Source organism: Hibiscus syriacus, unplaced genomic scaffold, assembly GCF_006381635.1.
Source record: "Hibiscus syriacus cultivar Baekdansim isolate YM2019G1 unplaced genomic scaffold, ASM638163v2 tig00113096_pilon, whole genome shotgun sequence".
Lineage (NCBI taxonomy): Eukaryota > Viridiplantae > Streptophyta > Magnoliopsida > Malvales > Malvaceae > Hibiscus > Hibiscus syriacus.
This window is the reverse complement of record NW_024063440.1, coordinates 745986-758398: the sequence shown is the minus strand read 5'-3', so window position 1 is coordinate 758398 and position 12413 is coordinate 745986.

Below are 12413 nucleotides of genomic sequence, written 5' to 3'. Positions count from 1 at the left end.
TTAATCAATTTGCTTTGAATAAAATAATTACAGAAAATTCTTTAACTCGAAAAGAAATATCGAAATTAGTAATCCTCCATCAGGAAAGCTAACTCAACTATTTCTAGTTAATAAAAGAATATTCCCTCATTGATAAATATGCAAATCGAATATAAATGAAATTAACGTTTGCATTCAAATAAAAATGAAATAAATACTGAATTAAAAAACACACATTGCATTATTAAAATAAATTAATTAGTAAAATATACTCGACTTGTTGCAAGTTCCTATGTCGTTAAAATGCCGTATCGGATCGTACCACTTCGACCAAGTGGTACTTTCCACGCCCATTCTACGCATACATGTTCTTGAAAATATAATCGAATATTTCATACATAGATAAAAATATAATGAAAATAAATGTAATTGGAAATACAAAAATAAAATATTTACATTACTAAAAAACATTATTTACATAATACAAATAACCGAATAACAAGTACAATAAAATCATACATAAATGACTAAAATAAAATATTCACAAATATCAGGGATAAATTCGAACATCTACCAAAATACCTATCATATGAAATCAGAGACTAAAACGAAACTATTACAAACATTGGGTCTAAAGTCAAATATCCACAAAATGACATAACATACATTAATAGGGCTAAAATAGAAATACATAAACATAATGGATTAAATTAGTAAAAGCATAAACTAACAGGGCTAAAAAGTAATTACCATAGTTCAAATTGCACATATTAAATAATACAGGTGTTAAAATGAAAATAGCCCATAAATATTGTTAGTGACCAAAATGAGATAAACAGAAAGATAAGGATCAAACTATACTTAAACCAAAAGCCCAACAATGATTAAAATAAAAATCCTACAAAAGACATGGCCAAATTAAAACATCAAAGAAAATACGCCATATATAAAATTAGTGACTAAAATGAAATAAATCACAAATCAGGGCTCAAAACAAAGTATTTGCCCAAAGCACACTAGTGATCAAATAGGGATCAAAATGAAAAGGTATAAAATATCAACTCCAAAATAGAATAAATATAAATCATTAATTGATGACCAAAATGAAAACTACATGAAATTAACAGCTAGATATATAAACATTTAAAAGACATAATACAGGACTAAAATGAATTAAAACAAAACATTAAGACCGACTAATAATTAAACCAAAAGTGAAGCAGTGACTAAAATAAAATATTTAGAAATGATATGACCAGATTCAAATGTCACAAAAATACACACACAAGCTACCAGTGACTAAAATAAAATAACTAAAAAACATTGATACTAAAGTAAAACATACATAAACATGACAAAGTAAACAAACTAGTGACTGAAATACAAATATTGTAAAATACACGTCTGAAACAGAATATTAGAAAATTCATTTAATGATTAACAAACAGATTACAAAATATGGGGGACCAAACATGTAGTTAACCCACAATCCAAAAACACGCATAAGGTCCCCATAGAACGACGTCGTTCGACTGTGTGGTCATAAACCATATTAGGGTTCTAAACCCTAATCCCTCATTATTTTCTTCATCTCTCAGCCGCTCAACCCTCCCCTCTATAACCTTCCCCTTCTCCACTACCGCAGAGAAAAATAACCCTCACCCCGGCCACCGTAAATCGGTGGCCACGGGGATTTAAACTGAACAATGGCCCACCCCTTTCTCTCTTTCTCCTCTACCTTCCTAGAACAAACCTAGAAACCGAGTCCTCCACCCAACTCGATTACACAAAACATTTACCTTTAAAACAGAAAGGCTTGTTGGTCCGGTGAAGCCGCACAACTGCAGTGGTGTCTCGTGTGAGGAAACGGTAGTGGCCGATGTACCAAAGGTGAGAGCTTTTCCTTTTTCATTCTTTGTTTTTTTCGGTATTTTTCCATTTTTTTTTGAAAACCCGAATGCCCCCCTAAAATGGTTGCCTCTTCTCCTTTTTGTTGTGGTTGCTGAATGATGATATCTAGAACTTAGGGAAATTATGGGTTGATTTGGTAGCTGGTGAAATCCTGAATTTTCGGGATTTATTTCGTTTTTAAATAGGTTTTCAATTTAGGTTTACTATTGCTCTGATTTGGTTGAGAAACCGGTCAATGTTGATAGATTTACCATCACTGTTTGGTTCAGGATTGTCGGTAATGGCTTGAGGAGTTAACGGCGTCAGCTCACGCGTGCGGCTGTGGAAGTTGGAAGGCCAAGCGGTGACGGTTGGAGCCGAATAGTCACTGGCTGCTGTAGTTTTAGGGTTAGGGGATTAGGATAAAAACTTTAATCTATTTAGGGTTTAGTTAGGCTGGATGTATTGGTGGGCTTAATAGCCTGCATCAAAATATAAATATTTGTATTAATATAATAATAATAATAATAATAATAAATAATAATAATAATAATAAAATTAAAATAAAAAAAAAGAGGACCCGGACAAAAACGGGTGTCTACAGCTGCCCCTCTTTGCACATTCTTGTGTTAACAAGAATAGGGCAAAGACGATAAGATAACACGTTTTTGTCTGGTTCTCTTCCTTCTATGCTTAGAAATTGGATAATGTTGGTTGTTGGGAACGACACTGCTCATACGTGATGAAGAGTTCGGGTCATCTAAGGGTGACACGGCTCATACGTGATGAAGAGATCTGGTCAGGGTATGACACGACTCATACGTGATGAAGAGTTCTGGTCATCTTTAGGAGGGGTGATAACTCGGTTCCTACGTGATGAGGACGACTGGTTATCTAGGGGTGACACGGCTCCTACGTGATGAAGAGTTCTGGCCATCTTTAGGTAGGGCGATAACACGGTTCCTACGTGATGAGGACGACTGGTTATCTATGGTTGACACGGCTCCTACGTGATGAGGAGATCTGGTCAGGGATGACATGATTCCTACGTGATGAGGACGACTGGCCATCTCTAGGGATAATGGTTTCAAGGGAGACCAACTCAAAGATGTGTTTCAATAGAAACAAACTCAAAGATTGGATTTTGAATAAAATTGTCTCAAGGGAGACAAAATTCGTTTCAAGGGAAACGATCTCAAAGATATTTGCTTTGTTTCAAGGGAAACAAATTCAAAGATGGTAAATTTTGTTTTCCAAATAAACAAACTCAAAGATTTTTCTCAAAGAAACTGTCTCGAGAGAAACAAAATTTTGTTTCCAAAGAAAGAGATTTAATGATTTTTTTTTTTAAAAAAAAACATTGTCATAAGAGACAAAACTTTGTTTTTCAGAAAATTGTATCTTAGTGAGACAAAATTTTGTTTCCAAAGAAACAGACTCAGATTTTTCTTCAAAAGAAACTGTTTTAAGGGCTAAAACCTTGTTTCCAGAGAAACAAACTCAAAGATGATCTTGTTTTAAGAGAAAATGTTTTAAGAGACAAAATTCGTTTCAAGGGAAACGACTCAAAGATGACATTGAAAGGAAACTGTCTCATGCGAGATAAAATTTGTTTTAATAGAAACGATCTCAAAGGTGGGTATTTTCAAAAGAAGTTGTCTCGAGAGACAAAATTTTGTTTCAAAGGAAACAAACTCAATGATTTTTTTTTCTCAAAAGAAATTGCCTTTAAGAGATAAAATTTTGTTTCAAAAGAAACAGACTCAAAGATGGATTACATCTTAAGTAAGACCAAATTTGTTTCAAATGAAACAATCTCAAAAGTTAGTTTTTCATTAGAAACTGTCTCAAGAGATATAACATATGTTTTTAAAGAAATAGACTCAAAGATGATTTTGTTAAGAGAAACAAACTCAAAGATTTTCAAAATGAACATATTCAAAGATTTACTTCAAGAGAAACTATCTCAAGAGAGATAACATAATTCATTTTAAGAGAAACAGATTCAAAGTTTTTTTTCAAAAGAAAATATCTTAAGAGAGACAAAATTTTGTTTCCAAAGAAACAGACTCAAAGATTTTTGTTTCAAAAGAAATTATCTTAAGAGAGACAAAATTTTGTTTCCAAAGAAACAGACTCAAAGATTTTTGTTTCAAAAGAAACAATCTCAAAGATTTTTTTCACAAAATTGTCTCAAGAGAGACAACTTTATTTCAGACTCAAAGATTTTTCACAAAATTGTCTTAAGAGAGACAAAACTTTGTTTCAAAAGAAATAGACTCAAAGATATTTGTTTCAAAAGAAACAACTCAAAGATTTTTTCAAAAGGAACAGACTCAAAGATTTATCTCAAGAGAAACTGTCTCAAGAGAGACAAAACTTCATTTTAAGAGAAAAAGATTCAAAGATTGTCGATTTTATTTCTAGGGAAACAATCTCAAAGGTGTTTTCAAAAGTGTTTATTTTGTTTCAAATGAAACAATTTCAGGATTTGTTTAAAGGGGAAACTGTCTCGTGCGAGACAAATCAGCTTTGAAAATCTCAAGTGATATTACTTTTGCTTTAAGTACAACAACCTTGAAATTTGTATTATGAGAGAAAATGATGTCTCAAGCGAGACAAAATTTGCTTTAAGATATAGTCTCAAATGAGACAAAATTTGTTTTTAGAGAAATTGTCTCAAGCGAGACAAAGTTTGTTTTTGAGAAAACGATCTCAAGTGAGATCAACTTTGTTTAATGTGCAACAAATTCGAAATTTGGATCTCAAAGGGAAAAGGTCTCAAGCGAGACGAAATTTGTTTTGAAAGAAACAACAATCTAAGGTGAGATTAATTTTGTTTTAAGTGAATCAAATTCAAAATTTGTATCTCAAAGGAAAAATGTCTCAAGCGAGACGCAATTTGTTTTAAAATTCTCAAAATTTGTGGAAAAATGTCTCAAGCGAGACGAAATTTGTTTTGAAATAAATACGATCTCAAATGAGATCAACTTTGTTTAATGTGAAACAAATTCGAAATTTGGATCTCAAAGGAAAAATGTCTCAAATGAGACGAAATTTGTTTTGAAAGAAACAACAATCTAAGGTGAGATTAATTTTGTTTTAAGTGAATCAAATTCAAAATTTGTATCTCAAAGGAAAAATGTCTCAAGCGAGATGCAATTTGTTTTAAAATTCTCAAAATTTGTGGAAAAATGTCTCAAGCGAGACGAAATTTGTTTTGAAATAAATACGATCTCAATGAGATCAACTTTGTTTAATGTGAAACAAATTCGAAATTTGGATCTCAAAGGAAAAATGTCTCAAATGAGACGAAATTTGTTTTGAAAGAAACAACAATCTAAGGTGAGATTAATTTTGTTTAAGTGAATCAAATTCAAAATTTGTATCTCAAAGGAAAAATGTCTCAAGCGAGACGCAATTTGTTTTAAAATTCTCAAAATTTGTGGAAAAATGTCTCAAGCGAGACGAAATTTGTTTTGAAATAAATACGATCTCAAATGAGATCAACTTTGTTTAATGTGAAACAAATTCGAAATTTGGATCTCAAAGGAAAAATGTCTCAAATGAGACGAAATTTGTTTTGAAAGAAACAACAATCTAAGGTGAGATTAATTTTGTTTTAAGTGAATCAAATTCAAAATTTGTATCTCAAAGGAAAAATGTCTCAAGCGAGACGCAATTTGTTTTAAAATTCTCAAAATTTGTGGAAAAATGTCTCAAGCGAGACGAAATTTGTTTTGAAATAAATACGATCTCAAATGAGATCAACTTTGTTTAATGTGAAACAAATTCGAAATTTGGATCTCAAAGGAAAAATGTCTCAAATGAGACGAAATTTGTTTTGAAAGAAACAACAATCTAAGGTGAGATTAATTTTGTTTTAAGTGAATCAAATTCAAAATTTGTATCTCAAAGGAAAAATGTCTCAAGCGAGACGCAATTTGTTTTAAAATTCTCAAAATTTGTGGAAAAATGTCTCAAGCGAGACGAAATTTGTTTTGAAATAAATACGATCTCAAATGAGATCAACTTTGTTTAATGTGAAACAAATTCGAAATTTGGATCTCAAAGGAAAAATGTCTCAAATGAGACGAAATTTGTTTTGAAAGAAACAACAATCTAAGGTGAGATTAATTTTGTTTTAAGTGAATCAAATTCAAAATTTGTATCTCAAAGGAAAAATGTCTCAAGCGAGACGCAATTTGTTTTAAAATTCTCAAAATTTGTGGAAAAATGTCTCAAGCGAGACGAAATTTGTTTTGAAATAAATACGATCTCAAATGAGATCAACTTTGTTTAATGTGAAACAAATTCAAAATTTGGATCTCAAAGGAAAAATGTCTCAAATGAGACGAAATTTGTTTTGAAAGAAATTGTCTCAAGCGAGGCAAAATTTGTTTTTAGAAAAATCTCAAAATTTGTGGAAAAATGTCTCATATGAGACTGAATTTTACTTCAATAAAAAAACCTCAAAGGTGATAGATAGTCTTCTTGTTCCTGTATGTTGAGGAAATGTCTTGATTGTTGACTTCAAGAAGTCAAATCATTGCTTCTTCAAGTTAGAGATATCTGGTCATTTCTGAGCTTTGATTTCCTGAGAGATCAAAATGATGTATTTTTGACTGACTATCTTGGATGTTATGATGGATGTCAAGATGAAATTTATTTGATTTTTTTATTGAATTTGTCCTCAAGCGAGGAGAAAAATGTCTTTAATACACATGATGATAAATGTTTGATGCAAAATTTATGTATCATGTATGTATGTGTATGTATGTATATATGTATGTATGTATGTATGTATGTATGTATGTATGTATGTATGTATGTATGTATGTGTTGACGTATGTTTTCTCAATCTGGAAGGAGAATTGTTGCGAGAGCAGTCTTCACTCTATCATTGATTCAATTTGTTCGTATTTCCACCAGTGTATACTCTTACAAACCTTGACCTGAGACCATTTGTTTATTCCATCAAATTTTGCCCTAAAATTTAGCTTCTCTTGCCCCAGCTTCGATCTTGAGCTTCAGATAGATATTTTTTGAATTCCAAGATACGCCTCCAGAGAGATTATCCTTGAAAATGTTTTTTTTTCTTCTTTTATTTTCAAAAGTCTGAAAATATCAATAGTTTTGAAAAATGTTTAATCAAAAGTTTTGAAAACATTGCTCCTTTCAAGGTTTCACAATTGACAAATCATAAAACAAGAGTTCATTGGATATCAAAGAATTAATTACTCTTTTAATCCTTCAGTAAATTATAGCTATTTGACAAGTGTCAAGATCAATGCTATCTTTGAGAGATGGTTAAGTAAGGAAGGATAAAAAAGTCTCAAGTGGTTAATTTTGGTCAAAAGTATAGTGTTCTCATTTATTTGATGTTCTCTGATCTGATGGAGTAGCTTCTGTACTCAGTTATTGGAAGTGTTCTCTGACTCCCAACTCTCATGTTCTCGTTTATGTTATGCGATACCTCATCAAGGGATTTGTGCGATCGTCTCTTATGCATTAGTCTTCATATTCGAGCCGCCTTTTCAGGTTTTCAACTCGAATCCTCCTTTGGTTTCAAGACGTTAATAAGAATTTACGTCTTGAACCCCCCTTTGCTATTTTTTTATCTATCATGCATTAAAGATTTTAGAAAACCTTTTGTAAATAAAAGATTAATCCTGATGAGCGGGATGAAATCTGAAGATAGTCTCTTCTGTTTAGAAATCCATGTATGATTAGAAGGGACTTTTTAGGCACGTAATGTGGGCCATGGTTCACGGTTATGAAAGAAAGGGACAAATAGGCCCAAACAAGTGTTGAAAGGTGATTGAACCAAGGATCAATTAACTCTGATGCCTTCAATCTTGTCTTGCTCAATTTGAATATGCTCGTATTAGTCCTTTGTCTTCTCTTGATGTTCTATGATCTTCTGGTGAACTAATTCTGGATCAATCTCATAGTTTGAAACTTGATGTGCCATTTGAGTCGAGAGACTCTTTGTATGTGCTCTTTGTCCACTTTCTCTTCTTTTTTTTCACTTTGTTTCTTTCTCTTTGTTTTTCTTTTCTCTTCGCTTTAATATGATCTTTGCACTGTGTATTTGGTTCACCTTTTGGTATCTTATCTGGATCAATGGTCTTCACTCATACGAGCAGATTTCCTCTAACTTGCCCCCCAATATGGAGGGTGATCCTTGATCAATGGGGATACAAGGGATATATTTTCTCCTTTTGTGAAGGGATAAAGAAAGAAAGCCGTTCATCATCTCATACACAGAAGTCCTTGCAGAAGAGGTATCCCCAGGGGGATAGATTTTCAGGATTAATTTTTATTTAAATGAAAACAGTAATTAATGCATGATAGAATTATTTTGAATGAATTCTATTTTTTTCTCTTCGCTTCTTGCTCTCAACATGTCTCAATTGCTCATGCTCGTCTTCAGAAAATTGATGCGAGATGCCCCACACAGTGTCTTCTTTGTAGGAAGGTTTATGTTCAAGTGAACATCTTGTACTCAATGTCTGTAGGTTTTATTGGTAGAAAATGTTGGTTTTACGTCTAAGAAGACGATTGTGACTTTATTGACTCAAAGAAAGGTATGGGTATGACTTTTGTGTCTCAAAAAAAATAAATGCAGTGTTTCAAGGTGGAAAGAATGTTTCAAGGCCTTAAGGAGATAGAATGTCAAAATTTGGTTCTTTGGTAGTGACCAGGAATTATTTCGGGTAAAAAAAATCGAGAGATTTTATTTTGGGTTTAGACAGAATAAGAAAGGGTCTAATCTTGCCATATGTCAAAAATCTATAATTCTTGAAGAATTAAAAGAATATGTAATTCATTCGATATTCAAAGAACTAAAGATTAAAATTTGTTCAATTATTTAACCTTAGAAGGTAGCATCATTTCAGTCATCAAAGATTAAAAATATTTAAGCAAATATTGAAGAAAGAACAAAAACGAGTTCAAACAAAACAATCTCTATGGATGCAAGTGGTTGATGCAATAACTTCTCTGGCTTAGTATTAGGATACCCCTGAATAAATCATATTATGGATTTTGTGCTTTAGTGTCTTGCAGTTCTCGGTGGAATGTCTGGAGCTTCTTAGGTGGAAATTGTGCACTGGATCAACATCGTAGACCTCAGGGAACGATGACTCTTTTCTCGAACCATCCTGGAAGACTCAATCGAACAAGCTTCTATCGTGTTGATTTCAGCTTCTTGTTTATATTCTCAATATGGTCACGTGATCAGGATTACTTCCACTGACTTCTCCACAAATTGATCTCATGTTTTTATGAATGATGCATATGAAAATGCTTAAAAATATATATGCAACATAAAAAGATGCAAATGCAGATGGAAAAATGTTGACCCCAACGATGAATATCATAGAATAGTCTTCACCAGAAATAAAAGTTTTCACATTACAAGACAATCCAATTTACAAACATGTCTTCGCTTAGATGGTGAGCCTGGAATGGATCACTGCTTCATCTCGGATCTTCGTCCTCAATAATGATGCCCCTCAAGCGCTCTGTAAGCTGACTCTGTTAATGCCTCGGTGGTAATGAGGTCGGTGTGTCGCTCTTTGATAACTAGCGATGAAATGATTGTAGATAAGACTCCACTGCTAGATTACTCCTTGAATCAGTGGATCATCATCTCAGTATTGAATGATGCACGATCTTCGAGCTCACTGCTTCGTCTCGGATCTTTGTACTTGGAACCGATGCCCCTCTATGCTCTGTAAACTAACTCCATTAATACCGCGGCTATGCTGAAGTTTGTGCTTCACTCCCTGATGGTTAACGATGGAATAATTGTGGGTGAGAATCTACTGCTGGATTACTCCTTAGATCAGTGGATTATCATATCAGTCTCGAATGATGCACGATCTTCGAGAAAATCTCATTCTTGTACTCTGGACTTCTTTTTAGCCCTCGATGCATGTCTGTGTATGCGATCGCTTGATTGAAAACTTTTATCTCTTCTTGTGAAAATTTTCTCTCGAATATCCCCTTACGGATCAACACTTTTGCATTATGATGATGCAATGCAATGCAATGCAAATGACAAAATGACACAAACAAAAGAGAAGAAATAAGTTAGTATACACAAACAAAAGAGAAAAATAAGTTAGTACATGTAAAATAAATGATACAAATAAAAATGTAATTCATAGATGGATATAACACCTACCCCGTCATGATATCTACCCAAACATGCTTTCAATTAAATAACAATCCTACCCGGACATGCTATCTACCCAAAATGATCTATTTTCAGGAAATTGGTCCTAACTGCATGGTATCTAGTTCGCATGCTTTATTCGGGAAAAAAATATATTCTACAAATTTAAAGGGTTTAGAATCGTTCCTCCTTCGTGTACACCTATTTTGGGTACCTACTGACGGACAAAGGTTCGGTATGACTATACCTAGGGTGATCGTTCGACGGTTCACTATATGCTTGGTTTCGGCTCTAACGGAAAAAAGGGACTCGAATTGTCCTTGATGTCGGTGCCCCCTTGGGCTGCCAGACCCTCGATCCTCACCCATTACAGGTTTCAAACGGAACGAGTTCAATTCGAGGGGATTCACTATCTTATACCCGTACGAGGAATAAATCCCTACGAAGGTATAAGGTATGTATCCCATGGGTTATTTGCTAAAACTCATACGAAGAATAAATTCTTACGAGAGTAAAGCATTCACCCCAACTAATTTGGGTCGAAGCTCGTGTCTAGAGCTTATGTTATGCCAATGCGAGTGATGTGTGTGAGGAGGAACATACCTACCTTCGACCCAAAAGGAAAACAAAACAAGGAAAAATGATAAAATCCTGACAAAGCTGAAAGCCAAAAATAAAATGTTAGTACGAAAAAAAAACCGAAGCAATTAAAAATTTCAATAAACGGATCATAAATTAACTAAAACTAGAAATCATAATTTCCACCAAGATGACAATATGTAAACGACATACAGCCTGACTCTCTAAAAAAAGTCCCCAGCGGAGTTGCCAAGCTGTCATAACCATTTTTTGTAAAACAATTAAATATTATTTTAAAAACGATTATGACTTTAATTTAGAAAAATTGGGGAATTTGGAATTAATTTGGAATAATTTGAATAGAGTCGCCATCGACCTTTAGGTTAGGCAGGTCGAATACCTAAAAACGTCTTTTAAAACAATCTTTAAAAAATCATTTTTATAAGACAAAATTTGGTATGCGTCACCAAAGATTCGATTAAATGGATTCGGGAATCAGTTACGTGTAGGGAAAGATTAACACCCCACAACGCCCAAAAACTGGTACTGTGTCGCTTACACATTGTCGTAATGGTAGAAATTACAAATCGAATATAAAATTAAGATGTGATCCATTTATTGAAATTTAATCAATTTGCTTTGAATAAATTAATTACAGAAAATTCTTTAACTCGAAAAGAAATATCGAAATTAGTAATCCTCCATCAGGAAAGCTAACTCGACTATTTCTAGTTAATAAAAGAATATTCCCTCATTGATAAATATGCAAATCGAATATAAATGAAATTAACGTTTGCATTCAAATAAAAATGAAATAAATACTGAATTAAAAAACACACATTGCATTATTAAAATAAATTAATTAGTAAAATATACTCGACTTGTTGCAAGTTCCTATGTCGTTAAAATGCCGTATCGGATCGTACCACTTCGACCAAGTGGTACTTTCCACGCCCATTCTACGCATACGTGTTCTTGAAAATATAATCGAATATTTCATACATAGATAAAAATATAATGAAAATAAATGTAATTGGAAATACAAAAATAAAATATTTACATTACTAAAAAACATTATTTACATAATACAAATAACCGAATAACAAGTACAATAAAATCATACATAAATGACTACAATAAAATATTCACAAATATCAGGGATAAATTCGAACATCTACCAAAATACCTATCATATGAAATCAGAGACTAAAACGAAACTATTACAAATATTGGGTCTAAAGTCAAATATCCACAAAATGACATAACATACATTAATAGGGCTAAAATAGAAATACATAAACATAATGGATTAAATTAGTAAAAGCATAAACTAACAGGGCTAAAAAGTAATTACCATAGTTCAAATTGCACATATTAAATAATACAGGTGTTAAAAATGAAAATAGCCCATAAATATTGTTAGTGACCAAATGAGATAAACAGAAAGATAAAGGATCAAACTATACTTAAACCAAAAGCCCAACAATGATTAAAATAAAAATCCTACAAAAGACATGGCCAAATTAAAACATCAAAGAAAATACACCATATATAAAATTAGTGACTAAAATGAAATAAATCACAAATCAGGGCTCAAAACAAAGTATTTGCCCAAAGCACACTAGTGATCAAATAGGGATCAAAATGAAAAGGTATAAAATATCAACTCCAAAATAGAATAAATATAAATCATTAATTGATGACCAAAATGAAAACTACATGAAATTAACAGCTAGATATATAAACATTTAAAAGACATAATACAGGACTAAAATGAATT